This window comes from Jaculus jaculus, chromosome 2 (assembly GCF_020740685.1).
Source record: "Jaculus jaculus isolate mJacJac1 chromosome 2, mJacJac1.mat.Y.cur, whole genome shotgun sequence".
Taxonomy (NCBI): Eukaryota; Metazoa; Chordata; class Mammalia; order Rodentia; family Dipodidae; genus Jaculus; species Jaculus jaculus.
The window spans coordinates 11,505,341-11,512,130 of record NC_059103.1 but is presented as its reverse complement, the minus strand read 5'-3'; positions in this window follow the sequence as shown (position 1 = coordinate 11,512,130).

Genomic DNA, 6,790 nt, shown 5'->3' with positions numbered 1-6,790 from the left:
GGGCAGCATTTGAATTTCAGGGAGCAGAGCTCTCCCCAGGCAACCACAGGGGTGGCTTTCAGACCTCAAGCTCGGGCTAATGAACTTGAAAACAGGAAGCACGCTTTGCAAACTTAAGGCAGTTGCATCATGGACAAGTTTTGAGCAAGGGGCTTTTGTTCACTGTTGTTTCACAAGGAAGCCCGGGTATCTGCTGGGCCTTCGGAGCTGTCCAGGGCTAGCCAGTGAGGTCTCCACCCCCAGCACAATTATCCAGCATGCCTGGGCAAAAGAGAAATGTCAACCATAATCACCAGTCCCTCTCAGAGCCGCCTTCTTAGACCAAACACAGACAACAGTGCTTTTTGTTGTTGTTGTTGCCACTGTGGTTTAGTGTTTTGTCCCCCAAATGATGATGGAAGGAAGCGGATGGCACGGTGTTGGAAGATTTAACAATAACAAATCTCTGGGCTGGAGAGATGGCTTAGCGGTTAAGCGCTTGCCTGTGAAGCCTAAGGACCCCGGTTCGAGGCTCGGTTCCCCAGGTCCCAAGTTAACCAGATTGCAAAAGGGGGGCGCACGCGTCTGGAGTTCGTTTGCAGTGGCTGGAAGCCCTGGCGTGCCCATTCTCTCTCTCTCCCTCTACCTGTCTTTCTGTGTCTGTCGCTCTCAAATAAATAAATTAAAAAAAAAAACAAAAACAGTAACAAATCTCAACAGTTGAGCCGGGTGTGGAGGCACAGGTCCTCAATCCCAGCACTTGGGAGGCAGTGGTAGTAGGATTGCTGTGAGTTCGAGGTCAGCCTGGGCTAGAGCGAGATCCTACCTTGAAAAACCAAAAACAACAACAACAAAAAACCCTCATAGTTGAGGGACCCCTTCAAGGTCCAAGGAGTTAAGAAAGGTAAGGAGGCTTTCAGGTCAAGCGTCTTGTCAAGATGTGGGCCTGCAGTCTGGGATGATTCTCCCTCTGGCCATTCACTCCTGGCCTAGCCCTTAACAAGTGCCTGAGGCTACCTGATAAAGGACCAGAGGTGTACTTTGCTTTGGGTTGTGAAAGGGAGACATCCAAGCAGCCCAGCCCACACTCTGGTGGGGGCCACTGTGGGCTACATCACATGGTGGGAATGCATGTTCATTCCTGTCTGTGGTCTTCCTCACCTTAGAAAGCCTCTAGGGTTCAATAATGGCAGCCGCACCTTAATGACCTAATCACTTTCCAAGGGCCCACCCCTAAGCACATAGGTGGATTAAGTTTCCACGCTCTTAAAACTTATTAGCAGATTCTGGGGATTAACCTCCTGTATGAACTGGTATGTGTGGGGGTGACCACGCTATTGTCACCTATTCTGGCCTTTCTGGTTTATTTCACAGCTCCCCATCAGTCCTCTTCCCGGACCTTGCTGGAACCCACCCTTCTCCTCCCTGCCAGATCCTTTCTGGCTTCCCTCCTTCCTGACTCTCACCTTTGACCCCTGGCTACCTTTCTCTCCTTCATGGTAGAGCAGGAATTACTTGCTCCTTGGCCCTCCGCAGTCCACTGGCAGCTGTTAGCAAAACATGTGGGAGCCCTCCTCCTGTAAGGAAATGTTAGGTTTTTTGGTTTTGAGAGTGTGTCTCATGTAGCCCAGGTTGGCTTCAACTTTGCTTATGTAGCTAATGGCCCTGAACTCCTGATCCTCATGCCTCCACTTGTGAAGTGCTGGGTATGGGTGTGTGGCACCTGTAATGTCTACTAGGCCCCAATCCCAGGGCTTCGTGCGTGCCAGGCAGGCATTGCACCAGCACCCCCATCCGTGTCACCCTGGACTCTACTCCTTCCTGTCCAGCCTAGTGGTTCCGTTGGAAGTTTCTGGATTTTCCTCACCCCTATCAGGGCCTCTGGCTGTTACCACCAGGGCCACAGTCCCACTAGTTCCTCCCCAGGCACTCTGTGCCACATACTGAAAGACAACCCTCCCCTCCTGTCACCCGCTGCCCCAAGCTGGGTTACAGGCTCCACACAGGCAACTGGAGCTCCTGCCAAGCCGTGCCTCCTACTGGCCCTGGAACCCTGAGTTTAGCACTTGTTGCTGTGTTCAATGAACATTCACTATGTTCTGTGGAATGAAACCGAACGTGGCCTCTCTGGGCTTGTTCCAGGTTGACTTCTAGGAGTGTTCTTTACGGAAATGCATGTTAATATATGGTAATTGCAGCTCACTTCTGTCAAGTGCTCCATAGAGGACTCGGAGAAATTACCTTCCAAAGTGGGGAAGCATTCCCAGCAGCTCCCCGAGGGCTTGGAGTTGGAGACAGCTGTGTGCCTACTCTAGCTCATTGGACAATTCCATCCCAGAAGATTAATGGTGAAAACAGGGAAATTTAAAATACTAATGGACTGGAGGCATGGCTCAGCGGTTAATTCTCCGGTACCCGAGTACAGCCAGATCCACAAAGTGACACTTCTGTCTGGACTTTGTTTGCAGTGGCTGGAGGCCCTGGCAAGCCCACTTAGTCTCTGATTGCAAATCAAATGAAAACATACTAATGGTGGGCTAGAGAGATGGCTGAGCAGTTAAAGGTGCTTGTTTGCAAAGCCTGATGGCCTGGGTTTGATTCCCCAGTACCCACGTAAAGCCAGATGCACAAAGTGGTGCACATGTCTGGAGTTCTGCAGTGGCAAGAGGCTCTAGAGCTCTCTACTTGAAAATAAAAAAAACATTAAAACAAGTAAATAAAATGCTAATGGTTCTTAACTGGACATGATGCCACATGTCTGTAATCTCAGCACTGGGGAGGTGGGGCAGATCAGAAGTTTAAGGCCAGTCTGGGCTACCTAATAACTTCCAGGATAACCTGGGCTATGGTGTGAAACCTAGTCTCAAAAATATTAATGAAGGGCTGGAGAGATGGCTTAGCGGTTAAGCGCTTGCCTGTGAAGCCTAAGGACCCCGGTTCGAGGCTCAGTTCCCCAGGTCCCACGTTAGCCAGATGCACAAGGGGGCGCACGCGTCTGGAGTTCGTTTGCAGAGGCTGGAAGCCCTGGCGCGCCCATTAGAAAAAAAAAAAAAAAAAAAAAATATTAATGAAAAATAGAAAGATCATGACATCAAAATAAAAGAGAGACTGATTGAGATGGGGAGGGGATATGATGGAGAATGGAGTTTCAAAGGGGAAAGTGGGGGGAGGGGGTATTACCACGGGATATTTTTACAATCATGGAAATTGTTAATAAAATTTTGAAAAAAAAATATTAATGAAAAATAGTACTTATGCTCCAAGCCAGCATTTCTCAAGGTGGGGTGTGTGAACATGTGCAGAATCCCAAGTTCACCAAGTGTATTTGGGGCTGGAACCATAGTGAATTAGACCTTTGAGAGTATCAACAGGATACCTGGATTTTTTCCTTCCCCTTCCCTCTTGTTATAGCCCAGGCTAGCCTTGAACTTAGTCTGTAGTCCAGGCTGACCTTGAACTTTCAAGTCTACCTGCCAAGTGCTGGGATTATAGGCAGGCGTTCCCAGATAGCTGGGCATGTGCACTTTTCGTCCGGTTCTTCCATTGGCTGCACAAGCGCCAATCACCTTGGCAGCCTCCTGCACGCGGTACTGCTTGTAGGCACCTACCCTTGCTTTTCCCTGTCCCTACAATTTCCTTAACATGTCACAGACACTTGAGCGAGTTTTGGTTCTCACAAAGCTAAGGGCTGGGGGCTGTGTGGAGCATGAGAAGCCACCGGGAACGCAGCATGGGGGCTGTTTCTAAAGGGGGGGTCCTAACGAAGCTGCACATTATCCACTGGGCTATGCTGCAAAGACCGTGAGAGCAAGCAGGGATGAGGTGAAGGGGAGGGAGCCGACAGAGGACTGGGTGCTGCCGAGGAGCAAGAGTCCTTGCTTCATGATGGAGACCCACAGCTGGCCTGCTGGCTGGGGAAGGAGCCAGGCGCGCAGGAGACAGACAGGGCTGGCCTGTACTGTATCAGGCAGGAAGCGCGCCCAGCTTCCGTGGACAACGTAGAGGCCATGCGGGGTGGACCCTGAAGGCCTATGTCATTTCCACACTGATGGTGAGGGGAGGGGCAGGCAAAGTCTCCCGGTGTCAGAGGCCAAGCAGCCAGAGCTGGTCTGTGATGGGGTGTGAGGTGTGGTGGCAGCGCCCATGCCGGGCAGTCCCACAGTGTCCCTGCCTCTGCACCCCTGTGATTCCTGGCAGCTTGTACGTCTGCTTAAAGACATGCACCCAGCGCTGGCACTTGGGGCTTGCAACTGTAACTCACCTTGAACACCACTGGTGAATACCTTGGGAAACAGGCGCCTGGGTCCCGAGAGCACATTCTAAGGTTGAGCAAAGCACTCCTTTGACCGGTGTCTGTCTGACGGCCCCTTACTCACTCTCTGCGGCCAGTTCACTAGCACTGGGCTCACAGCAGGCAGCCAGTGAGGCTGACCTGTAAGGCACGCCCCAGGGTTCTGAACTTTGAAACACTACACAGCACTCTGGCACCACACTGGGGACATTTAGACCATCACCATCGCCAAGAGCAAGCAAGAGGTGCAGGACGCTTGGACTGGACGGTGCAGAGAAGGGCAGTGAACAGCATGAGCTAGAACAAGGAAGCCAGACATTGCCTCGTGTGACCGCAGATGGGGAACTCATTTCCACAGGAAACTCAAGTGCTTAACACTTTAAGTCTGCACATGGGCATGAAAAACACTGCTTAGTAGGGACTTGGGGGTTACAAGTAAGCTTTTTTTTTTTTTTTTCTTAAAGTGGGGTCTCGCTCTAGCCCAGGCTGATCTGAACTCACTGTGGAGTCTCAGGCTGGTCTCAAACTCACAGCAATCCTCCTACCTCTGCCTCCCGAGTGCTGGGATTAAAAGCATGTACCACTACTCCTGGCTCACAAGTACTTTCTAAAAAAAATATTTTATTTTTATTTATTTATTTGAGAGACAGGGAGGAGAGACAGAGGATGTAAATATGGGTATGCCACTGCAAATCAACTCCAGACGCATGTGCCAACTTGTGCATCTGGTTTACATGGGTCCCGAGTGAATCAAACCTGGGTCCTTTGGCTTTGCAGGCAAATGCTTTAACTGGTAAGCCATCTCTCCAGCCCTCACAACTAAGTTTTAATGAACAGTTGAAATCAGAAATACAGCATCCGTAAGTGAGGATCAACTCTACCTGAAACTACTTTTTGCGCTGTCTTGCACACACAAGCACCAATGCACCGGAGCACTCGGAGGAGGCCCACAGCCCTGGCAGCACCAGGCACCTTCTCTGCCAAGCTTGGGCGGAATCTACCCCAGGACAGTATACTCAGTGAGTTCCAATCCCAGATCTACCTCTTACATGCTGCACGAGAAAGCTCAGGAAACCCAACAGGAAATCTAATGGAAGGGCAAGGAGTCCACTACAGATGACTGGACCTATCACATGAAGTGCTCAGCACACTGCCTGCTGAGAGAGAACGAGGGCGTACCTGGTTGGTAAGGCAGAGTCCTCATGCATGAGTTCTCCCTTCCGAGATCTGCGGAGACTGGATGTGTTCAGGGTGCTGTGGCCGCACCCCCGAGGCGTTTCCAGACAAGTTATGCTACATACAGCCCGGGGTTTGGCTGCAGACTACTCACCACCCATGCGCCCTCAACAAGGGCATTACTTCATGATCCTCCCCTCCCTGTGGCTTTGGGGGAGGCACCCACTCCCGTCTCAATGACGACACCTAACTGCTCCATCTTCCCAAATAACAGTGTGAAGATAGACTTCGAATCAGCTAACCTAAGGTTCTGCTGACCCCTCAACATAGCCAGAAATGTCTCCCAGACCCTTGCTCTTCAGTGGCAACAGTCAGCCTCAGGTCCTGCTATTTGTCTAGTCCTTCCCCAGCCTCTGGAAACCAATTTGTTGAGCAGATTTCTCACTCAGCTCTTGGCCAGGTAAACTGGCAGAGGCAGGTAGGCACTTGCTCCCTTGATGTAGCTGAGGCCTGGTAAGGAGTAGAAGTCAGGCTCACACCCAGCTCTGTCTTAGAAGTCACCTGCAGGAGCAAAAGCCCACAAGGTCTAGGATGCAGGTTCAAAGCCAGAGCCATGATGCACAGCGAGGGGAGAACTAAACACAAATCACAAAAACACCTAGCCTGTGCTGATACAAAAGACATTTCCAAATTCTTGGCCAGGGAGATTGCTTCTTAGGGCTGACTTCATGTCGGCTTCCTGGGAAGAACACTATAGGGACAGAGGTCATCACGGAAATGAAGGTAGGGCTCATTCTGAGCTTTCCTTTCAGTCTCATGCAAGGCATACAGCACACTCGGGAGTTGGACACACTCCAGCATGGGGAACAGAGCTCTAATAAAACCCTCTCTGTCAGAAGTCTGAGGCATTGCTGGGTCACCTCCCACCCCATGGTACGGGGTGCCCTGTACTCTGGAGGTGTAAGTTTCATTCAGCACCAATGCGCACAGCAAGTCTGGGCTACATTCAGCCAAGGACACCCAGCAGGAGGGCCAGCTGCCTCCCTTCTAGCTTCCACCTCCTAGTGGCCTGAGGGCTTGGACCCCTCAGAATCCCACCCCGGGTGCAGGTCGGTCAGCTCTCGTCCAGTCCCCTTTGACCTCAGGATAGCAATGTGCTTTTGGCCAATACTTGACCCCAGGCTGCCAGGCTCTTCTCGGGCCTTGGCCTGCTTTAGCACTGCCTATTCATTTCCCTGCCACCTGCTACTTTCCCTGAGACTCTTTCCAGCTGCCCGGCCCGCATGCCCCTCCCCTGGTGCATGTTATGTTCTGAGACCTGCTGGGCAGGCACAGCTCTTCTGC